Source organism: Haliotis rufescens, unplaced genomic scaffold, assembly GCF_023055435.1.
Source record: "Haliotis rufescens isolate VD_foot unplaced genomic scaffold, xgHalRufe1.0.p SCAF_15, whole genome shotgun sequence".
In the NCBI taxonomy this organism is placed as follows: Eukaryota; Metazoa; Mollusca; class Gastropoda; order Lepetellida; family Haliotidae; genus Haliotis; species Haliotis rufescens.
In genome coordinates this window covers 12,593,188-12,619,227 of record NW_025963835.1, presented here as the reverse complement: position 1 = coordinate 12,619,227, position 26,040 = coordinate 12,593,188, and the positions used below count along the sequence as shown (strand labels likewise).

The 26,040-nt window shown below is 41.9% G+C and overlaps 3 long non-coding RNA genes across 3 annotated transcripts; 1 reads left to right on the top strand and 2 right to left on the bottom strand.

The window, feature by feature from the left end:
* Positions 1 to 5,246: 5,246 nt before the first annotated feature.
* LOC124111311 lies at positions 5,247 to 6,559 on the bottom strand. Its single transcript, XR_006857416.2, has 3 exons — positions 6,410 to 6,559; positions 5,839 to 5,968; positions 5,247 to 5,345 (listed from the first exon to the last, which is right to left on the bottom strand). It is a non-coding gene; the product is annotated as an uncharacterized LOC124111311 (long non-coding RNA).
* Positions 6,560 to 7,380: 821 nt separating this feature from the next.
* LOC124111313 lies at positions 7,381 to 25,410 on the top strand. Its single transcript, XR_006857418.2, has 3 exons — positions 7,381 to 7,457; positions 23,509 to 23,604; positions 25,015 to 25,410. It is a non-coding gene; the product is annotated as an uncharacterized LOC124111313 (long non-coding RNA).
* LOC124111312 lies at positions 17,030 to 24,242 on the bottom strand. The gene is made up of 3 exons (XR_006857417.2): positions 23,488 to 24,242; positions 17,568 to 17,688; positions 17,030 to 17,095 (listed from the first exon to the last, which is right to left on the bottom strand). It is a non-coding gene; the product is annotated as an uncharacterized LOC124111312 (long non-coding RNA).
* Positions 25,411 to 26,040: the final 630 nt, after the last annotated feature.

Below are 26,040 nucleotides of genomic sequence, written 5' to 3'. Positions count from 1 at the left end.
ATACTCTCTCAGGTATAATGTATACTCACGCAGGTATTATGTATACTCACGCCGTTATAATGTATACTCACACAGGTATAATATATACTCAAACGTATAATGTATTCTCAAGTCAAGTATAATGTATACTCACGCAAGTATAACGTATACTAACGCAGGAATAGACTATACTCACTTAGGTATAGTGTCTATTCACTCAGGTATAATGTATACTCACGCAGGTAAAAAATATACTCACACAGATATAATGTATACTCACTCAGGTATAATGTACACTCACGCATATATATTGTATACTCATTCAGGTATATGTTAAGTCACACACTCAGCTATTATGTATACCAACACAGGTAGCATTACTATCAGAAATATATAATATTCACTCACTCGGGTATCATGTATACTCACTCACTCGGGTATCATGTATACTCACTCACTCGGGTATCATGTATACTCACTCATTTAGGTATAATGTATACTCACTCGGGTATCATGTATACTCACTCACTCGGGTATCATGTATACTCACTCACTCGGGTATCATGTATACTCACTCACTCGGGTATCATGTATGCTCACTCACTTGGGTATCATGTATACTCACTCACTCGGGTATCATGTATACTCACTCATTTAGGTATAATGTATACTCACTCGGGTATCATGTATACTCACTCACTCGGGTATCATGTATACTCACTCACTCGGGTATCATGTATACTCACTCACTCGGGTATCATGTATACTCACTCATTTAGGTATAATGTATACTCACTCGGGTATAATGTATACTCACCCACTTGGGTATCGTGTATACTCACTCACTCGGGTATCATGTATACCCACTCACTCGGGTATCATGTATGCTCACTCACTCGGGTATCATGTATACTCACTCACTCGGGTATCATGTATACTCACTCACTCGGGTATCATGTATACTCACTCACTCGGGTATCATGTATACTCACCCACTTGGGTATCGTGTATACTCACTCACTCGGGTATCATGTATACTCACTCCCTCGGGTATCATGTATACTCACTCACTCGGGTATCATGTATACTCACTCATTTAGGTATAATGTATACTCACTCGGGTATCATGTATACTCACTCACTCGGGTATCATGTATGCTCACTCACTCGGGTATAATGTATACTCACTCACTCGGGTATCGTGTATACTCACTCACTCGGGTATCATGTATACTCACTCACTCGGGTATCATGTATACTCACTCACTCGGGTATCATGTATACTCACTCACTCGGGTATCATGTATACTCACTCACTCGGGTATCATGTATACTCACTCACTCGGGTATCATGTACACTCACTCACTCGGGTATCATGTATACTCACTCACTCGGGTATCATGTATACTCACTCACTCGGGTATCATGTATACTCACTCACTCGGGTATCATATATACTCATGCAGGTTATAAGAAAACTCACACAGTTAAAATGTATACTCACTCACTCGGGTATCATGTATACTCACTCAAGTATCATGTATACTCACTCATTCAGTTATCATGTATACTCACTCACTCGGGTATCATGTACACTCACTCATTTAGGTATAATGTATACTCACTCGGGTATCGTGTATACTCACTCACTCGGGTATCATGTATACTCACTCACTCGGGTATCATGTATACTCACTCACTCGGGTATCATGTATACTCACTCACTCGGGTATCATGTATACTCACTCACTCGGGTATCATGTATACTCACTCACTCGGGTATCATGTATACTCACTCACTCGGGTATCATATATACTCATGCAGGTTATAAGAAAACTCACACAGTTAAAATGTATACTCACTCACTCGGGTATCATGTATACTCACTCAAGTATCATGTATACTCACTCATTCAGTTATCATGTATACTCACTCACTTCGGACAAAAACTGATTACTTTAGCATGTATAATGAATGCTTACACATATTTGAGAAATTTCTATAAAAGGTATTTAACATGTTACAAATATAAAGGTTCGTTCAAAGTAGTAAGAAATAGAGCCTGTCATGTATTGTTAGTTCTTCGTGTCAATATTGTCATGCATCTGTACACATGCAAGCATTAAAACTTCCATGATGCACTCAGGACGCCTCTAATGCTGCACCTGTAAGCACAGGTGTCATGCCTGCTCCTTGAGTGAGTCAGCATGGTTTTTACGCCGCTTTCAGCAATATTCCAGGTATATCACGGCGCGGGACACCGGAAATGGGCTTCCCACATTGTATCCATGTTGGGAATCGAATGCAGGTCTTTGAAAACGAACGCTTTAACACAAGGAACTTCATAACTCGATATGTATATATTCGTATACATGTACTGGCGGCAGATCATCTTAGGTGCACTATCTTACACACTTCATGGCATAAGATTAGAAGGAAGGCTGTAATAGATAGCTATATAACAATAATTACGCGCTTCAATTAGAAATATAACAGGCCAGTGAAACTGTCTCATCTGTATCATATTAAGATGCATGAAGATTCAGAGTGACAAAAACTCTCCACAAGACTGTATGGCAAGATGACTTCAACTTCCCAATTGTCCCCTTTCCCTTCATGTCGACCAATGTTCCAGCAGCTCCATCCTTTGGTGTCTTCATTTCAAACATTTAAGGTACAATCGAGCAGGCTCTTTCTAACACTTTCCAGGGTGGCACACGACACTTGCTCGAACGTTGTTTGATCGTGCTGCAGCATTCAGATCCTTAGTGAAACTTTGAAAACGTTCAATGGTAGACATATGGAGGACAGTTCCAAATTTGAGGCATCAGTGACCAAAAGGATGTCAGATGCAATTTCTTATTTTCACTTGTACCACAGGTGTCCCCATTTGGGCAGGGTTCGCTATTTTGTAGGGATTCACAAACACTTGGTTATGATATAGTCGGAATCGTAGGGAAGACTCTGCTTTTAGAAGTGACTTCTTGGGATAAAAGGTTTTGTTGCTTTTATTGTTTAAACCACTGGCATAGGGAAAAATAGATCAGGTTACGTAATAGTTCGACAAGAGGTTGACAACAGTTGTAAACATTGTACATTAGCAGTGAGAGAGTGAGTGAAAATGGTTCGCCGCTTTTAGCAATATTCAAGCAATAACCGTGCGGGGGACACCATAAATAGGCTTCACACATTGTACCCATGTGGGGATTCGAACCCAGGTCTTCCGCGTGACGACCGAACTTCTTTAACCACCAGGCTACCCCACCACCCCGCTTATTTAGCAGAGATACATAGACGAGTTACTTCCCTTTTGTAAAGCCATCATGCAATTCAGATGTCATGTTGTTCAAGTTTTAACATTTCTGTTCATATATGAATGACATTGTTTTGCAAGTGATGTTCTTTCAAATAACCCGGCCGCGTCATACCCAAAGACGTTAAAAGATGGATCTTGTTGTTACCCTGTCTGGCGCTCGGCATTAAGGGGCTAAAACAAGGACTGGTCGGCTCGGAGTCAGTATACTGTGTCTGAGTGGGGTATTCATGTTAAACTGCGGCATGGTATCTGTGAGCTGGTTCTATAAATCGGCATCAGTCCGGACTAGTACAAGCAGCCACACACACACTCGTGCATGCACGTCGCTAAACCCACTTTCACTTCACCTCATAAGCATAGAAAGTTAGGTGCAGTGAAATTGGATAAAAAAATGCGTTTTAAGCTGTACTTGCATATCGACGTGCGTGCAGTTTCTGTGTGTGTGGTCTCTGTGTGTGTGTGTGTGTGTGTGACTAGTTATGACGGATGCCGGATTTATAGTGCTACTCCACTAAGATACTGTGCCGCAGTATAACATAAATACCCCAATCAGGCATAGTATACTGACTCCGAGCCAGCCAGTCTCTATTTTATCCTGCGCCAGGCAATGTAACAACAAGTTCCATCTTTGGTATCGAACCACCGACATTTCTCTCTGTTGTCAGACGCTCTATCCACTAATCCACTGGGGCGGTCCTATCAAGGGTGATGATACCAGGCGACAAAGTTAGCGTATCCTGCACCCGTCACAAACACATGCAAAGGCAAATCAAGATGATGTGATATTTGGCTGGTCATTAAAGAGCTTGGTTCCGTGTAATTATATAAGTTACAGTGTTGCGGTGACATTAATAATTTTCTGTTTCATTAAAGTATTCACAAAGCTCATACAAGTTTCTTACTTCTTAATTAAAAAATTCCATTTTATTATAGACCTTCACAGGAATTTAACAAATAGGACAATGTCGCTTTCCTAAATGATGTTCGATGCTGTCCCACACTATTACCTTTCCCTGAACATGTTATACTTGCAGTTTATTAATGAAAATTGTATGAGTTTTGGATACTACAGCAAGAACAGGCAACGTCTAATCTTTTTGTCGTTAACCTGTTGTCCTCATTTATTTTCCATTTACATAATAGTCATTACTACTTTGCCTTTTACGTCCTATGGAATCTGTTTTAGCAGATATTCCAGTCTCATGTTGTCTGACGTGTTGAACTCACGTGGAAGGAAGACTCGGGAACCCAGCAGTCTAATTAAAAACGTCAATTCGTTGGTGCTGTATCTATATTTGTATGTCGAATCAGTGTACAGCTACAGTCACGACATCAGGTGTATCACATACTCGTTGGTGATACGAACCAATTTGTATGGCCAAGACACGGCATCTTTACCCATATCACACGGGGTATGAGCACCAGCGCTCTATCAAACACTTCAGAAATATCCCTCCGTCAGTCGTATTCCACCCTCAGTCAGTCGTATCCCACCCTCAATCGTATCCCCCCTTAGTCGTATTCCACCCTCAGCCAAAATTTGAAAACTGAACATATGAACGTTCTGGAAGGTCAAATAGGTGACCGAGGAGGTATGGCAGTACTTTCCACGGGCTATGCAAAGTCTCTTCGGTTCAAATGTTTATGTCATTGAAGCGAGATAAAGACGATAAGTTTGAGGGAATCAGTCGTACAGCTCGCAACAGTCGTTCGGAACACCCCTTGTTAACATTTTCGTGGCTGTATGATTAGAAAACACACACTGCCACTTTCCTGATCTGGTAAGCGACGCACTGATTGGTCGGATAAAAAGTCGTTCTGATGTGATGTCCTCAGGTCTTTGTTCAGCGCTATCGAGAACTGAAATCTGACTTTAACCAGATTGGCTTAGTTCTACAGGTCACAAAAATGGTCATATGTCAAAACAATGATCATACGTCACAACAATGGTCATTCCAGTACATTGTATTTTCAATAAGTACAAACACGAGCATGTCTTTCAGTGCAGAACTTGAAGCTCAAAGTTTGGCCCTTTAATGTTCAGCAATCTACAGAAAAAAAGAAAGATTCACTGTTAAAACACAAAGACACCCATTTGTATCCTTTTTTCACTGGTACCTTAGGATAAGCGATATATATTTTATTGATATCAAATTTGAAGTCCCCTCCTTGGTCAGTTAATCTGTTACTCAGGGGTCCACGAACAAACACCCAGTACTCTCAGAACCAATTGCCTTTTTGCTGTTTTACCATCTGTTAAGAACATTTAAGAATATTTTCAACAAAATATCGTTTTTGGCCAACAAATATTCAAAAAGAAATATTTCAGGCTGGCCTTCTTCATCTTTGTTGTATAATATTCAGCCGGTAATACAACCAGACCATTACACTAGCAACCTGGACCTACACGGAACCGACCATCGACAACCAAGAATGCTTATCCCAGAACAGATAGCAACAGAGTGTAATGTTAATGCTCAGTCGGTTAAAGCATCAGTTTATATAGGTGGAAAGTGTAGTTTATACGGAAAGAGTCTGTACCAGTGACATGCACAAGTGCCCGCAATGCCGCCAACATAATTGCCACAACGTGAGTTACAGTTGCACCTGGCACAGTCGGCATCGTTCATGCAGGGTATGCTGCTACATGTCTGCGCCTTGGCTACATCAGCTGAAGCAAACAGAAAGGTGGGTAGATACACGTAGGTAGGTACATGCATGTCTTTAGGTAGGTAGGTAGGTAGGTAGGTTAGGTAGGTAGGTAGGTAGGTAGGTAGGTAGGCAGGCAGGCAGGCAGGCAGGCAGGCAGGCAGGTAGGTAGGTAGGTAGGTAGGTAGGTAGGTAGGTTGGCAGGCAGGCAGGCAGATGGGTGGGTGGGTGGGTGTGTAGGGAGGGAGGGAGGGAGGGAGGTATAAAAAATAGATTAATAGATGTAAGACTTACAAATAGTTGGATAGATACATGCAGACATATGCACATACATAAATACAATCACAAGACACACTCAGATACAAACAAACATACAGACATATACACATACAGACACACACACACACACACACACACACACACACACATTCACACAGATTGAACTGCAGACCAAACTACTCACTAACAGCTCCGAGGAGGAGAATGGAGGCGAAAACGAGGAAGAACACAGCTCTCATGTTGTACAGTACAATCAGCGATGATGTTTGCAAACACCCGTGGTTTATATACATACCCTAATCCGTCACTGCTCATGGCACGTGTTGGTTCCCACTGCAGTTACCAATCCTGTGCTAAATTTGGTTCAAATAGCTCATTTAAAAATGACGTTTCCTTTATATCAGAAGTATGTACGTTAACATGTCATGGCATTTTTGTAAGATTTGTACTTTTGTAATCAGACCGCCTCCGTGGTCTAGTGGTAGAGCGTCCGCCAGGAGAGCGAAAGGTCCAGGGTTCGATCCCCGGCCCCGTCATACCAAAATACGTTAAAAGATGGTACTTGTTGTTACCCTGTGTGTCGCTCGGCATTAAGGGGCTAAAACAAGGACTAGTCTGCTTGGAGTCAGTAGACTTTGTCTGAGTGGGGTATTCATGTTAAACTGCGGCATGAAATCTCAGTGGGCTAGCACTATAAATCGGCATCAGTCCGAAATAGTACAAGCAGCCACATAAACACACGTGCATGCACGTAGCTATATGAGTGCAATAATCTTTGTTAAAAGACTTCACCATTTTGCTTACAGTAGCTGTATTATGGAGAATATAGAGTCGTAATGTGTGTGTGTAAATAATGTAAAATATTAATCAAAATATGAGCTGAATAAAGATAGAAGAACGGTTGATATTATTTCCTTATCATTGAGTTTTACATTTATTTAATATGTATTTGTTCCCACGAATAACATATATTTTACACAGTTAACAAAATGTCAGTAACAGGGCCGAATCGTGATACCTTATCTCATGGCCATGATGCTGTTCTGGGCACAGCTAAACATAGGACGAGAATCATGCAATCTCAGGCACTGAAAAAATGAAAGTCGCGTTACACATGTAAGTGTATAAAAAAACAAGCCCTTCAGATGAGTTTCCAAACATCTCATCCACCATGAAGGCTGTGTGTCTCCTTCTCCTCGTCTCTGTCCTGCTCGTCGGAGCAGCCTTTGTCGGTGAGTTTTTACGTCTCCTTAAGTTCGACTGGTTTTGTCAGAAGCGGAGTAGGGAAGTGATCGAGTTGGTAAGGGTCCGATTGGGTATGGGGCCGAATTGTAACGGGGCCGGGCTAGCATGAGGCTGAGTTGGTTAGAGACCGATTTGGTAAGGGGTCTTGTTGGTTAGGGACCAGGTTGGTAAGGGGCCGAGTTGTAACGTGGCTGGGCTAGCATGAGGCTGAGTTGGTTAGAGACCGATATTGTAGGAGACCGAATTTGTAAGGGGTCTTGTTGGTTAGGGACCTGGTTGGTAAGGGGCCGAGTTAGTAAGGGGCCGAGTTAGTAAGGGGCCTGTATGCTTAGGGGCGGAGTTGGTATGGGCCTACGGGCCATTTAGAGGAAATACGTTGACGAGGCAATATCGTCACGTTGGGCACGCCAAGTTCAACGTTGGCAATGTCGTAACCGTCAACGTGTTTTTTTCTGATGTGAGCAAGTTGCAGCTGCTCACAGCCGACGGGAGAACACGGATCTGACGACATTGTAGATAAATAGATTACGTTCATTGAAGGTCAAACAGGTGATAGTATTGTTCGACAGAACGTAACAATAAGATATCGTCGCAAGTGTGTGACGGAGAGAGAGAGAGAGAGAGAGAGAGAGAAAGAGAGATAGAGAGAGAGAGAGAAAGTGGGGGTAGAGAGGGTGACGGAGATAAGAGAGAGTGGGGGTAGAGAGGGTGACAGAGAGAGAGTGGGGTAGAGAGGGTGACGGAGAGAGAGAGAGAGAGAGAGAGAGAGAGAGAAAGAGAGAACAAGTTACAGCTGCTCACAGCCGACGGGAGAACACAGATCTAACGACATTGTAGATGTCACCAGCAGGTATCATTCAACAGACTGACATGCAAAATGGTCATTTTGAGCCACTTTCATTATTCTTACACGTAAGGAATGAATGAAACGGCTATTCGGCGAAGATTAAAGAAAAATGTCTTTGGTTGTATTGTAGAAATATAATCAAATTAGCACAGCTATTTTAGCATACACCTTGAATAATAATTAAGAGATATAACTGATGTACATTCTCAAATGTCACACGAACTTTCATTTACAGGCGTATAAGCTGTTTCCAATCTGTTTTCACTATCTAGATCTAGAGACGATATGGATTTTTTTCGCTTCAACGATGTGCTTTAAATTGGCATCGGTAAATGATTAGATTAATAGCAAGATTGTCTTGTATTATGATGATGAAAATGTTTTAAAGAACTTATGATACAGGTACATTGCGTTTGTTTCAGAATCCCACACGCTGCGTACAATGTTGCGATTATTGAATAAAATGGAAATGGTTTCTGCACATTTGTATTACATTTCTTGCACCACATAGATCATATAGCCTAACATACTAAATATCAGGTATATTTTCTCATTTTGATGGTGTTTTATTTTGTAAATAATAGCTATCGGCGACCATGATGGATATTTACAATAGGCTCAAGCTGAGTCATGTTAATATAAAAAGTCAACGCCAGGGGACAACCAGTCTCTTCTATCTGCCGAAACAGATTCCTTTTGTCAGTGACGACACCAGGTGTTCGCGAACACCTCCTATATCAGTAGGACCAACGTGGCCTGGTGGCCTAGGACGCCGCAACTCAATGCACGGTGATGCGTCGCTGTGGAGATAAAGATGATGATCCTTGGATTGTCAGTGCCACACCCGTTTTATGAAAGTGGTCCTCGACTTTGCCCTCCGGTATTTACTGTCATAGTTGTCATTATCTGAGCTGACTGAAATGGTTTTTTTTTAGTTTTACACTGCGCCAGAATCACGTACCCATTCACATAATTAAGTATTCGCATCCCTTACAATTGCTGGTGAAGATAGCAAAAGTGAGTACAGAGTTGCGTCCCTTTGTGGCCAGGATTTGCTGACTGAGATTTCAAGCCTGACTACTTCTGTCAGCAATACTCTCGCGCTCATGAGTTTAACAAAAGTGCTGAGGTTTGAGATTTGAGTTCGTGTTGGCTCTCCTCCTGCTGACTTGTCACGCCATGACATACCTGGGCTTGGGGTGTGACATGTGTCAATGTGTGGGGACGCCTCAAAATTCCGATCGATACACGAATATCGTTGGTAGAACTGGACATAGAGTTAAACCAAAAATGAGCATTAGGGAACATTTATTCTTAAATAGTAAGCCGGTGTCACGAAATATATTCGCCCCCAGAATAAAATCTCCCCCCGGCGAATTTATACCGGTACAGTTCCGCCCCTCTCGAAATAAACTCTCCCCTACCCTACGAAATAAAATCTCCCCCCAGAATATTTCCTCCCCCGGTCGTTTTATAAATACTTGCCATGCAGTTGCCAATAGTTTTAATGTTAATTTGTTTATGTGTTTTTTTATTCATTTTTTTTTATCTCCTTTATTTTTTCTGAATTATACATTTAGTTACTTGTGTGGGGTGTGGGGTGGGGGGTGGGGGGTGTCCCACCTATCCTTTCGTTTTTCATAATATTATATTTTTAAGTTGTATATAACGTATGAATCCCTTCTCAGATTACTTTATCTCAGTTCTATATGACGTACTATTTTACTTTTCTGTGTCGTTCTTGTTTTCTCTTCAGTGTGAGGTTAAACTGTATCATTTTTACTATTTTGATATTTTGCAATATGTTGTGGTCATCAGTTAGGCAAATCAGTTTTGGTGTGTCTTTTTAACAAGATGTTCTTCATTAATATTCACCGCCAGCCCCATTGTTACAATTACATGTACACTTTGCTTTGACGATGCCGGTTGATGTTGTTCAATACAGGTGTTTTTGAATCTATTCTACATGCTAATCATTTCGGGAAGATGATACACATTATCTATATTTTGGGTTACTTTGCTCTATGTTTAACAGGAACCTGGTTGCACCATGATATTCTAGCTCCTGGTATTACACTGATACCATTTTCAAATGGTAGCCTGTATTAAGGTATATTTTAGATCTTTAATCAGAGTATAACGGCGTGGATATGTTGACAGTTTTTACGTAGTTAGTGTTAAAACCGAATGTTTGCGAGGATTAATAAGATCTCTGAAATCAGTTACATCAGTAGTTCCGGTGTCACGAAATATATTCGCCCCCAGATCTAGAATTGCCAATGGAAATACTACACCATAAATGAACTGTTTCGATTTGCGCGGTTTCACCAACCGTTCAAGATAACTAATACTCTCTGTCAATGCGTTCAACGTGTAAATGCATTTCATACCTTATATACTGACATGGTCCCAGCTGGCAAACAAGACTTCTAAGAGCTTACTGTTTCGGCATAACTTCATCTATTCATCGGAGGCAACATATTTTTGCAAACAATTGCGTCATCACTGATTTTCAGTGATCCATTAATATATTTGTACCGCTATTGTCAACGTTCACGCCAAAAGGATTTTTTTCGTTGGAAAATCGAACTTGGTTATTCTCTATTATTGATGTTTCACATTTCTATGGTTGTTTACGTTATGAGTATTGGTTGATAACAACATCTGGTGTCACATGACACAAAATAATATGTGTATGCCTGAAGTAGATAATGTTTTATTCAGGAAATAATAGCTAGAATTGGTTACCCGAACAGACTAAACGGTTATATTTCCCTTTAATATAACAGTGTTTCAACACACAAAAATGTTAAACAAACACACGTTTGTGTTTACCGTTATACTTGCCCATGTAGCCGTCGTATACATGTAATATATAAATGTTGTGTACAGTCATGGTTGGAATTGAATACAATATTGAAATAAGGAACGTGTTCATGAGGCGAGACATTTCAAAACAATATACAATCTAAAGTGTTGAATATCTTCTTTGGTTGACTACAAACTACAGTTTTTACACGTGCACATACCTTAGCTACATCATAAATAATATATATTTCATATTTTTTTGTTATCTATAAATACCCACATCTAAAATCAACCAACATGCCAGAAATACAATTTCACGTAGTTAAAATTATAAATCTACTCAATAGAATACAAATGGATCCCAGAACGATGCTTGATTTCAGGACCAGAACTTAGGCAATCTAGACTTGTCAAATCATTCTTTACTTGGAGTCCGTTTCAAATATATTCTCTAGGATCTGGGGACAGATAGAGTAACACATAGTCAATGAAAACATTTCTTGAAAATATATTTTTTTTATTCGGAAGAACCTTTCTCCTTCTGCTGTTATGGAATCAACTAAACTAGACTTGGTTAGTATGATCTAGACTTGCCTAGGAATTTAGTAAAACAGAATACCTAAAACATATAAATCCCACAGTCATGGCGCAGGACCAGGCCTAGGAGACAGACTACCGCGTGAGTATTGCATTGAGAACTGACGGAATCCCGCTTGGGTCAGCCTGGGCCAAGTGTAATCGGATATGTTGCTAGGTCTCGAGTTTGAACTGTTGGCATAATAGAACAAGCTTGGGCACAGTGGTGCAATAAAGGGGTTAGTTTTCTTCCGGGATTGTTAATGTAGAGATTAAAGCATTATCAACGCACAATTTGTCTGTTTTAAAAAGAAAATGTGCTATTGTGATTTCATATTCATAATAATGCTATGCTGTACCAGTACATGGATATTACTTGCTTGTACTCGAGGTACATTGATAACGTATGCTTGTAAAGGCTGGCATGGGACTCGGTGTAGCCGGTGTTGGTTTACTATCAACTATAATCGCCACGCCTATCGTACTTGACATGGAAATAGCCGCTGGAGTCTCTGGACTGGCAGGAATAGCGATAAAATTTATTTCTCGTAAGTTGCCAAAGAAAGCATTAAAACATGATAATATTCGGATACTCGCCGAATGAGTGAGTTGGGTTTAACGCCGCTTTTAACAGTATTCCAGTTACATCACGGCGTGTCAGCTTAATGTGGGAGGAAAGCCCGAAGTGATGCAGGTCTCAGACGTTTAGCACTTCGGTGAAACCCACGAGTATGGTGCTGACAAACCTAGAAACATAATCGGGGCGAAGCGGGATTCGAACCCACAATCATAGGTTTCTGGCGTGCCCAAAGGTTGAAGAATTTTGAACTGAACTGTCTGAAAGTTTATATCTAAAATGTTGGAATTGGATACAGTGATAAAGTCTTATATCAATATGTAGACTCATAAATATTGGTTTTATGTTTCAACGGAGATATGATATTTTCTTATGAAATATCGCGTTTTAGTGTAATTTGCATGCTTTATTCATTGTACCATTCTAAACCATGTGAATGTTGTAATATCAGTCAATCGGATGGGGAAACAGCCCAATCCTCGCTCTATAAAGGACCATGTCAATCATTTTGTAAGTTGAAATGACCCCTGATACTTTATGAATACTTTATAACAGTTTATTCATAAACTAAATGCTTCGTACTATAGGCCTGTGGCCTCTTCAGTGCTGAATAAAGATTGAAAATACATCAGTCAATCAAAGATGAAGGTAACTTTATACATCAGAGTTCTTTAGAATTAGTTCATGTTTTGTTCTTAGACTAACATTTCAACCATCCATTGTGTTCACATGTAGACTCAAACTGGTATATTAAAAAAATGTATACAGACAACAACAACTGTATTAGAAACAACAAGTTCTGTAGAGACTCATGTCTCCCATCCTTTGTTTGGTATGATTATGTCTTATAATTATTTTAGGATGGAAGGTACAGTTACCAAATAAAATATTCTGAAATATCAATTCATTATGACCATATTTCATAATCTTTTTTTTAAAGTAACCCTCCTTACATTAAAGATAACTATTTAAAGAATATAGTACTTGAAGACATTGCAACAAACCGAATAATCAGGGGGGAGACTTTATACTGAGGGGGGCGCGAAATATATCCGCCCGGGGGAGATTTTATTTCAGAACAGATTCGCCGGGGGAGAATCTGTACCGGTATAAAATCTCCGGGGGGAGAATTTGTACGGGGGAGAGTTTATACCGGGACACCGGAACGAAATTCAAACATTGTCTGACAGTTAAATTGACACCAGTATTCTTACATATGTTCGTTCGTTTGTTGTTTAACGCCGCACTCTGCAATATACCAGCTATATGACTGCGGTCTGTAAATAATAGAGTCTGGACAAGATAATCCAGTGGTCGACATCATGAGCATCAATCCACGCAATTGGGATACGATGACATGCATCAACCAAGTCAGCGAGCCTGACCACCCGATCCCGTTAGTCGCCTCTTACGACAAGCCAGTCACCATTTACGGCAAGCATTGGTTTCTGAAGACCTATTTGATCTCGGAGGTTTATGGGTCGCATACATATGTGTATATATATTAGTAGGAACTTCTATATGATTGTAACACTCTTTTCAGCATGTAAAAGATTTATCAATATGGATCTTAAGTCATATCTTGCGTATGTGTGGTTCTTGCAATAATTTGTGACTATGGATGAAACCTTGGTTCACCACCTCCAGAGTCTAAAGAACAATCACAACAGATGAAGCATTTGACATCACCACCACCAACGAAGGCAAAGACTGGGAAAGTTATGGTCTCCGTGTGTTGTAGATGCCGAGTGTGTAACCATGATACCGACAATCTTTCAATGACCCAGGACAATAAACGGAGCATATTGTGCTGCACGTTTGAGGCAATACCGGTATGAAATTAAGACTAGGGGTGAGGAATGCTTTGCTCTTCTATCAGGATAATGTGCCAGTGTGTCATCGCTACCATCCACGAGTCTGACTTTGAATTCTTTCTGCACCACCATATCCTCCCGATGTGGCTCTAAAACTGGAACCAAATCTCTCCAACGTCGTTGGCAAAAGTGTGTCAATGCGGAATGCTTTAATGCCTTCTGTATGAGCCTCAGAACATATCAGCCACCCCTCACTCATGCATGTATCGTGTCTCCTGACCTTGCTATATAATATACGTATGTGCATCTTCACAACCTTAACCAAATGGCATTTAGAACTGGGATGATGTTCAAACATTGAACATTCAATAGAATAGTGTATACAAATAGAAAGACCACTTCTTAATGTATAAGAAAGACGCAACTTCTTGAATAAGAGATATTGAAAGAATACAGATTGTTCGTTATTGGACTAAGGAAAAGAGTGAAAATCACATGATATTTTTTCTGTATATGTATATTTCACTACATAAATTCAGGCGCAATGCAGGAGCCTATCCATCTTCCCGAGGCAAGAGAGTTAACTGACTTCAAAAGTCCAGTTTCCACCCTTGCCGAACTAGGTTGGAATTACTGGGCTCGATCGTAGCGCCACCAGTGGCTATTACGAGTTATGTCCCTTCAAAGGTTCTCCTATTGACCAATCAGATTCCACCTCTCGTATCACTTGCGTTTGCTTCACACAAAATGGTTGCGCCCTGTCAAGACGATCTGATCGATAATCAAGATCTATATTGTGATAAAACGGGTCTTACATTGCTAAATGCATCAAATCACGTGAGCACCTTGATTAAAATCATGAAACGATTTGGAAAATCCTGCAATCGACCGAAATCAGCACGACAGTTTACAAACCGGATTTCCATTTTGTCGCGCGATTTTGATTGGACTATGCACAGACTCGTTACCCCAGCCAAACTGTAACTCCATAATACCAGCCTTGTTCGGCAAGGGTGGAAACTGGACTTTTATAGTCGGTTAACTCACTTGCCTCGGGAAGATGTTTATTACTGATGTAGGGGCGGTCGGGTAGCCTAGTGGTTAAAGCGTTCGCTCGTCACGCCGAAGACCCGGGTTCGATTCCCGACATGGGTACAATGTGTGAAGCCCATTTCGGGTGTCCCCCGCCGTGATATTGCTGGAATATTGCTAAAAGCGGCGTAAAACCATACTCGCTCGCTCGCTATTACTGATGTCACTAATGTGAACCATTGTGTTTCTTTTTTATTGTAAACCTGAAAATGTGTGTTTGAATATATTGATTATTTATTAACCTTGTGTGGTCATTTACTTATTTTCTGGATTAACCTCTGCATTTCAAGATGGAAACTACCTCGTAAGAGCATATGCAATATTGATAGTGTTCAAATTTATTCATTTTCACAAACAAGTAGTATCGTTCCTAGTACTGCAGGTAAAATACGAGTTTTTCATTTCCATGGATTTTGTATCATTTCAGTTCCTTTTCTTTTCTTTTCTTTTTATTTACGAGGACTTGGTCTATGAACCAGCAGGACGGGCTTACCCTCTTGGCGAACACCTTTGTCATCACTGATTTTCAGTGATCCATTCATATAGTTTTCACCACTCTTTTACTTTTACGCCTATGGAATCTGTTTCGGCAGATAATCGATTGTGATTATTCTCTGGTGTAGACGTTATATATTAAATAGAAATATTATTTACTACTATATTGGCATACGTTGTAATACATATATTCTATTTTAGAATATTGGTTACTATTATTAATGTTACTATCAATAATCGTATACTTTGCAGGATAGTAAGGTTACAGAGACAAGTATGAATACACCAAAAGCATTGACGATTTTCATGTCATGTAAGAGATAACATATTGTGTATTTTCAATGCACAGCTAGGTTACCTGTAGATTTAACCGCGCTAAGTTGAATTTGGAACGGAGCGCGCGGCGTGACCTTCAAACTTAGCGCGGTTAAACATTGAAACGTTCAGAAGGTTTTCTCCATCCTAAAAAAACGTGAACTCTTTGGTGTCAGCAAATATATTGAGCGATTGGTTGATTGGTTTGTTGTTTAACGCCGCACTTAGCAATATTCCAGTTGTATGACGGCGGTCTGTGTGGACAAGACAATCCAGTGATTGACATCATGAGCATCGATCCACGCAATTGGAATCAATGACATGCATCAACCAAGTCAGCGAGCCTGACCACCCGATCCCGTTAGTCGCCTCTTACGACAAGCATAGTCTCCCTTTATAGCAAGCATGGGTTGCTGAAGACCTATTCTACCCCGGATCTTCACGGGTCATAAGCGGCATGGCTTGACTCCAGTGGTTTGAGTGGCAGACAACAGCCTTTAAACAAAATAGGGCCCTTGTATTTATTGATATATGCCTACCGGCAATGACTGAACTAAAGTACTATTCTATGAATATTAGCTTCCGCGGTGATGTCGCCGTCAAATCGGATGCTTCAGTCAGAAAGGTTTTATTATGTTTGACAACCTCTGACTGACTAATCAGAATCGAGTAATTTCCAAATTCATGGTAGAATGCTGTGTAATAAACGCACTATTATAATTGAAGAGTATCGTAATATTGGGAACACTGTAGGATTCCCAACAATCGCATCGCAGTACAGCTAGTTACGACGCCCTAGTCCACTGGGCCACCTTAGTCTTACTGATGTAAGGGGTGTATGTTGCCCATAACTTTAAACTTTCTTCATAATCTCCTTCATTATCACTGACACCTGTTGCTTCAGTTGCTTCGAATGAAAATGATTGAAACGAGAAAATGTCCCAATCATCAATTCAACAACCGACATATTAAACACCGTATGCCCTGTCTATGAGACTGCATGGTCAATGAAGTGAAACACCTTTGATAAATCTGTACAGTAACCATTTCCAAGTTTATTCAAGAACATTTTGTACACTGTGGAGGATTCGGAACGGGGTCCTGAAACAAAAGGCGATATGCTTGTATCAGGATTTTTTTTTTAAAATAAACATATTCTTAATACAAGAAAAGATAATTTGTATTAGAAGACTGTATGTAATAGTCCCAGGGAAGATTGAATGTACAGTATGACATGTTCAGTCAGATAGCTCTGTATTCAACTACAGGGAAAGCAGACAGACTTATTACTTCAGCCTCCCCTCACATTCAGAGTTGGCGTATAGCGTTACACACCAAACACCAGGGTGTGACATGCAATCTATATTCAATAGCCATTTCATTCATGATCGTTTTCTTTGTAAAATGGACTCTGCTTTTGGCACCTATTTCTTATGAATATGGAGAGAGTCACTTAAAGTACGCAAAAGAAAGTACATGTCAGTCCACATGTACAGGGAAAAAGCCATGAAATGTTCACGTTTGAAGCTATTCGCTTTAAGAATTCTAGAACCATCACTTGAATGCTACTTACTAGTGACATCTACAATGTCCAATGACGGCGTCGTGATCCCTGTGACAATGGAAGCTGCAGCCGTGACAGTGGTTACAGTCGCTGTTGCTGTGACACTCGCCGTTGCACACTTGGGCGTCGGCTTCAACGATGTATGAAACAAGCGATGCATAGAAATAGTTTCAATAAAAGGGTGAGTGAGTATTATTTAACACCGCTTTAGCAGTATTCAAGCGGCGGACACCATGAATAGTCTTCACACATTATACCCATCGAACCCAGTTCTTCGGCTTGATACACCAACTCTTAACCACTAGGCTACCCCACCGCCCATTTTTATGTAACGAATGAGAGTCTCATTTACCAACTCGATCCCTTACCAACACGGTGGTCCCCTACAATACCGGTCTCTTACCAACTCGATCCCTCAGCAACACTGTCCGCTACAATACCGGTCTCTTATCAACTCGATCCCTTACCAACATCGTCCGCTACAATACCGGTCTCTTACCAACTCGATCCCTTACCAACACCGTCCGCTACAATACCGGCCTCTTACCAACTCGATCCCTTACCAACGACGCCTGCTATAATACCGGTCTCTTACCAACTCGATCCCTTACCAACACCGTCCGCTACATTACCGGTCTCTTACCAACTCGATCCCTCAGCAAAACCGTCCGCTACAATACCGGTCTCTTACCAACTCGATCCCTCAGCAAAACCGTCCGCTACATTACCGGCCTCTTACCAACTCGATCCCTCAGCAAAACCGTCCCCTACAATACCGGTCTCTTACCAACTCGATCCCTTACCAACATCGTCCGCTACATTACCGGCCTCTTACCAACTCGATCTCTCAGCAAAACCGTCCGCTACAATACCGGTCTCTTACCAACTCGATCCCTTACCAACACCGTCCGCTACAATACCGGCCTCTTACCAACTCGATCCCTCAGCAACACCGTCCGCTACAATACCGGTCTCTTACCAACTCGATCCCTCAGCAAAACCGTCCGCTACAATACCGGTCTCTTACCAACTCGATCCCTTACCAACACCGTCCGCTACAATACCGGTCTCTTAGCAACTCAACCTCTAACTGACCCGGCAACATAACAACTCGATCCTTTACCAACTCGGACCATTACCAACACCGTCCGCTACAATACCGGTCTCTTACCAACTCGATCCCTCAGCATAACCGTCCGCTACATTACCGGCCTCTTACCAACTCGATCCCTTACCAACACCGTCCGCTACAATACCGGCCTCTTACCAACTCGATCCCTCAGCAACACCGTCCGCTACAATACCGGTCTCTTACCAACTCGATCCCTCAGCAAAACCGTCCCCTACAATACCGGTCTCTTACCAACTCGATCACTTACCAACATCGTCCTCTACATTACCGGCCTCTTACCAACTCGATCTCTCAGCAAAACCGTCCGCTACAATACCGGCCTCTTACCAACTCGATCTCTCAGCAAAACCGTCCGCTACAATACCGGTCTCTTACCAACTCGATCCCTTACCAACACCGTCCGCTACAATACCGGTCTCTTACCAACTCGATCCCTCAGCAAAACCGTCCGCTACAATACCGGTCTCTTACCAACTCGATCCCTTACCAACACCGTCCGCTACAATACCGGCCTCTTACCAACTCGATCCCTCAGCAACACCGTCCGCTACAATACCGGTCTCTTACCAACTCGATCCCTCAGCAAAACCGTCCGCTACAATACCGGTCTCTTACCAACTCGATCCCTTACCAACACCGTCCGCTACAATACCGGTCTCTTAGCAACTCAATCTCTAACTGACCCGGCAACATAACAACTCGATCCTTTACCAACTCGGACCATTACCAACACCGTCCGCTACAATACCGGTCTCTTACCAACTCGATCCCTCAGCAAAACCGTCCGCAACATTACCGGCCTCTTACCAACTCGATCCCTTACCAACACCGTCCGCTACAATACCGGCCTCTTACCAACTCGATCCCTCAGCAACACCGTCCGCTACAATACCGGTCTCTTACCAACTCGATCCCTCAGCAAAACCGTCCCCTACAATACCGGTCTCTTACCAACTCGATCCCTTACCAACATCGTCCGCTACATTACCGGCCTCTTACCAACTCGATCTCTCAGCAAAACCGTCCGCTACAATACCGGCCTCTTACCAACTCGATCTCTCAGCAAAACCGTCCGCTACAATACCGGTCTCTTACCAACTCGATCCCTTACCAACACCGTCCGCTACAATACCGGTCTCTTACCAACTCGATCCCTCAGCAAAACCGTCCGCTACAATACCGGTCTCTTACCAACTCGATCCCTTACCAACACCGTCCGCTACAATACCGGCCTCTTACCAACTCGATCCCTCAGCAACACCGTCCGCTACAATACCGGTCTCTTACCAACTCGATCCCTCAGCAAAACCGCCCCCTACAATACCGGTCTCTTACCAACTCGATCCCTTACCAACATCGTCCTCTACATTACCGGCCTCTTACCAACTCGATCTCTCAGCAAAACCGTCCGCTACAATACCGGCCTCTTACCAACTCGATCTCTCAGCAAAACCGTCCGCTACAATACCGGTCTCTTACCAACTCGATCCCTTACCAACACCGTCCGCTACAATACCGGTCTCTTACCAACTCGATCCCTCAGCAAAACCGTCCGCTACAATACCGGTCTCTTACCAACTCGATCCCTTACCAACACCGTCCGCTACAATACCGGTCTCTTACCAACTCGATCCCTCAGCAAAACCGTCCGCTACAATACCGGTCTCTTACCAACTCGATCCCTTACCAACACCGTCCGCTACAATACCGGTCTCTTAGCAACTCAACCTCTAACTGACCCGGCAACATAACAACTCGATCCTTTACCAACTCGGACCATTACAAACCCAGTGAAACCTTGGGAGATGTAAATACTCACCGACAAAGGCTGCTCCGACGAGCAGGACAGAGACGAGGAGAAGTAGACACACAGCCTTCATGGTGGATGAGATAGTTGGAAACTCATCTGAAGGGCTCGTGGTACTTATACATTTACATGTGTCACGTGATTATCCCTTTTGGGGGGCTAAGTTTGCATGTATCCAGACCTGTGTTTAGTCGTTCCAAGGAAGAGATATTAGATAAGGCATCACGATTCGGCCTTGCTAACGAAATTCGATTTTCTTTATAAATATATATTTTCTTCAGATGTGTAATTCAGTAATCTTTATCTGTAATCATGTGAACCTGAGATCGAAGAACAGTAACCCTTTACATCATTTCTTGAGAAATTGTATCAGCAATGTTATTATAGTTATTCAGTACTTTTTTTTATTTTGTGGTTTTCCTGTATATTCAGCAGATTTATGCATTCGTGATCAACACGTGTTATTCCAGGACAAGCCGAATAACGACTCGTGCCCCTCTCATGGCCATTTTTGCGACCAACCTCCCCTAATTATATCAACAATTATAGGTTCAAAAATGTAAAGTTGCGGTTACTACAATATTCATAGGATGTGTGGCATTGCATTTCGCGCGGAAAGCACGACAGAAATATTCAAAGAGAATGTATTAATTTATTTGGCGCCATTCTATACACGTCTGTGACGTGGCGTCACAGTTAGTGATATCACGTCTTAATGGTGGCGCGCGGTGTAGAACGAAGCTTTGCAAAGCTTGTTTCGTTTCATGTTAGCTAACCGACTTGCCGTGCTTATATTCTTTCAATGCCTGACATATGTTCGAGTGATGTATTTAAGCGCCATATTTTGTCTAAAGGCAGTTGTCTGTCACTCAAAACACTTGACTCAAGCCATTCCGTTTCACTTAATATATTTGCTGACACCAAAGAGTTCACGTATTATTTAGTCATGGTCGAATGGAGAAAATCATACCGTGTTTTCAATGTATAGCCAGGTTACCCGTACGCTTACCGCGTAATTTTGAAAGCTCACGCTGCGCGCTCGGTTCCAAATTCAATTTAGCGCGGTTAAACCTTCAGGTAACCTGGCTCTGCATTGAACATACACAATTTATCTCCTGAATGACATGAACATCGTCAATGCTTTTGGTGCATTCATACTTGTGTCTGAGTAACCTGTCTATCGTGCCAAAGGGGCGGTCGGGTAGCCTAGTGGTTAAAGCGTTCGCTCATCACGCCGAAGACCCGGGTTCGATTCCCGAGCCCATTTCTTGTGTCCCCCGCCGTGATATTGCTCGAATATTGCTAAAAGCGGCGTAAAACCATACTTACTCACTCACTATCCTGCAAAGTCGTGATCGTCTTGAGAATTTTGATAAATTGTTGTTTGCATCGCTACTCTCACTGCTGCTTGTCCCTCTAAAACATGATCCTCTGACCCGATACCGTATCACAAATATCTATCAATTCATTATTGTTGCTTTTTTATATCTACCCCCGACAGTTATATCGAACTGAGCCGTATAAGATTATTGATAGTAACATCAATAATAGTAACCAATATTCTAAAATAGAATATATGTATTACAAAGTATGCCAATATAGTAGTAAATAATATTTCGATTTAATATAAAACGTCGACGCGAGAGAATAATCACAATCGATTATCTGCCGAAACAGATTCCACAGGCGTAAAAGTAAAATAGTGGTGAAAACTATATGAATGGATCACTGAAAATAAGTGATGACAAAGGTGTTCGCGAAGAGGGTAAGCATGTCCTGCTGGTTCATAGACAAAGTCCTCGTAAATAAAAAGAAAAGAAAAGAAAAGGAACTGAAATGATACAAAATCCATGGAAATGAAAAACTCTTGTAATACCTGCAGTACTAGTAACGATTCCAGTTGTTTGTGAAACTCAATACAAATCAGATTTGATCACTGTCAATACTGCATGCTCTTCCGGGGTAGTTTTCAAATTAAACGCAGAGGTCAATCCAGGAATCGTACAATAAATTATACAATATGTAAATGACCACACAAGGTTAATGAATAATCAATATATTCAAACACACATTTTCAGGTTTACAATAAAAAAGACAATACAATGGTTCACATTAGTGACATCAGTAATAAGTGACAGGCCCTAGAAACAATGTACAAGTAGGTGCACTCACGATATTGTCAGTGTTGAGTGTCTTGAATCCTAACTGTGTTGATAGCTTAGAGGAATCCGGTGTTTCCAGATATGTAACCTTGATCCGCACTTGGCAGATAGATTAGAACAATTCAGGTCCGAAAAATGACCTCGAATCATCGCCCTTTTGTCGCTCTTTTATATGTACAGCCAGCCTTCTAGAAACTGTCCCATCCCGAAACTTCTCAAACGATCAAGCCTGTCATGTCTATGAAAACAACTAAGGGTCGATAACTCTACATTCCCGTACAAAACCATCAGGAAAGATTTACTCGTTGTCGACAGCGGCTGAGATCTGGCCACGAAGAATTTGATGTTTTTTACCAGTTGTTTAATAATTTGCTGACACTAACAATTACTACAAATAAATCTACAACAGTTCCTACTGACATAAAAAATCATTTCGCGTAGTAGTATTTCGTCACAAGTGTTATCACGAAGCTTTACGCACGCAAGCTCACACAACTGTGGAAATTTATGTCGTCCTAGGGGCGGTCGGGTAGCCTAGTGGTTAAAGCGTTCGCTCGTCACGCCGAAGACCCGGGTTCGAATCCCGACATGGGTACAATGTGTGAAGCCCATTTCTGGTGTCCCCCGCCGTGATATTGCTGGAATATTGCTAAAAGCGGCGTAAAACCATACTCACTCACTCACTATGTCGTCCTATGCTAATATTGTCGATCGGCACTGATACTGTTGGACCTGTACTGTCTGTCCAACTAACTAGCGCTCGATCTCCCTTCCAGCCTTTTCACCTTGCTGCCTACTTTCTGACATACTCAACTAATTTATACCTACCTATCTTTGTGTCTTCTTCAGCCGATGTAGCCGAAGCGCAGATATGTAGCGGATCCTGCTCTAGCAACGGCGACTTCATACTCCCGGAAGCTTTGAGGGTCATTGCGCATGTCCCTGGTACGTTTGTTTGCTTGTTGTTTAACACAGCGCTCAATACTATTCCAGCTGTTTGGCGGCAGTCTGTAAATAATCAAATATGAACCAGACAATCCAATGATTGACATAATGCGCTTCGATCTACGCAATTGGGATACAATAACATTCATCAACCAAGTCAGTGAGCCTGACCACCCGATCCCAATAGTCGCCTCTTATGACAAGCATAGTTGCCTGTTCCGGCAAGCATGGGTTGCTGAAGACCTATTCTAACCCAGATCTTCTCGGGCCGTCACTGGTACGCAATCTGTAGTGTTAACTACACGTTTCACAAGTCTAGAGGTATGCTTTATCCGTCTGAGCCTAACAATAACATTGTGCTGCTATCTACTACTGAAAAATCTTATTCGATTTCTTTTCTCTCGATTGTTGTTTCGAAAAACTAAGATTGTGGTGATATTTTGTTGAAAGGCGTGTGTCCACCAATAAGCCTGATTGGTTCCAAAAATATGGTGTGCTTTTTTGTGGCGCTTTGGGTATTACACCTTTAACCTGGGAGGGGAGGACCGCCTCCGTGGTCTAGTGGTAGAGCGTCCGCCCGGAGAGCGGAAGGTAAGGGGTTCGATCTCCGGGCGCGTCATACCAAAAGACGTTAAAAGATGGTACTTGTTGTTACCCTCTCTGGCGCACGGCATTAAGGGGCTAAAACAAGGACTGGTCGGCTCGGAGTCAGTATACTGTGTCTGAGTGGGGTATTCATGTTATACTGCGGCATGGTATCTCAGTGAGCTAGCACTATAAATCGGCATCAGTCCGGACTAGTAGAAGCAGCCACACAAACACACACACGTACATGCACGTAGCTATATAAGTGCAATAAGTGCGTCTTGGACGCGACGTTAAACCCCATTTCACCTCACCAACCCAGGGAGGGGACCTTAAAAACTGACGTGATCCTATGTTCAGGTAAGAAATCAGGTGAAGTTAAGCAACGTCGGTCACGGAGAGTAGTTGGATGGGTGACAGTGTTCGGCGGCGTGACTCTTGTGAGTTTCTAGGGCTTCGGTCCTGCCCAACACTGAAGCACATGTAGGACAAGCGCTGTCTCGTGAGGCAAGTGACTTTGTTCGAAAGATGCCTCTGTTCACCCAGCAGTGAGTGGGTACCCGGTAGGATGAGATGATAATGAGAGGCTGCGTGGGTTGTATACTCCACAGAGGGCTGAGAAAGAAAATCGAGTGCACACTGATCCAGTGACCGGGGTAATGATAAGATATACCATGGTCTAAGCGTATTTGTGCTAGACAAATATATACTGTGATAAACCGTTATCCAACCTGACCTACGGATGAATGCATGACACATACGGGTGTCATTTATATCGAACAAGTCATATTGTAGATCTAAAGGAATATTTCTTTTCTGTTTTAGATTACTGGACATGAAAGAAAGCAGACTTTGTGCTTCGGTTCGGTTCTCTCTGCTGAAAGACATGTTGGATATGTTTTCATTGCTAATAAAATGTTTACCGAATTGACAACTGTTGCGTCTTGAAAACTAAGTATAGCGTTTAAAATGAAAAGTTCAAATCACATCAAGCATATGTGCTTAAAGTCACTTTGTATTCACATCATGAATACATATATCAAAATATTTTCAGATGTAGTCATTGTGTTATAAAATGGAGTTCATATGGATTGTTCAAAGTCACAATGTGTGAAGCCCTTTTCTGGTGTCCCCCGCCGTGATGATGCTAGATTATTGCTAAAAAGCGCCGTAAAAAACAAAACATACTCACTCACTCACTCACTCAGAGTCACAATGTGATGTGGCCCGTGAAGATCCGGGGTAGAATAGGTCTTCAGCAACCCATGCTTGCCCGAACAGGCGGCTATGCTTGTCGTAAAAGGCGACTAACTGGATCGGGTGGTCAGGCTCGCTGACTTGGTTGATGCATGTCATCAATCCCAATTGCGTGGATCGATGCTCATGATGTCTATCACTGGATTGTCTGGTCCAGACTCGATTGTTTACAGACCGCCGTCATATAGCTGGAATATTGCTGAGTGCGGCGTTAAACAACAAACCAACCAACAACACAATGTGATGTCATTTTACAAACGTTCTACCTAGTATATATAATGATTATTGCCATGTAGTATGACGTGATATGAGCCCATGTTGGGTATGATATGAAATGAAACATGAGGTAACCCATATTCACCTTATCGCATACTCAAGGGAGATTACTCTAAAAAACTAGACATATGCAGTTGAGGGGTGTGATAAGGGCATCAAGGACTATACTATTGCCTATAGAAATCGCATCATGTCATCAAAGAATATATAAAGAAATCGTTTGATACGGAGCATTAACACAACGGCAAAGGCTTTGTTCGTCGTATTTACAATAAAATAATTCCCCCCCAAAAAATTCAATAAACACAGGCATGTTTA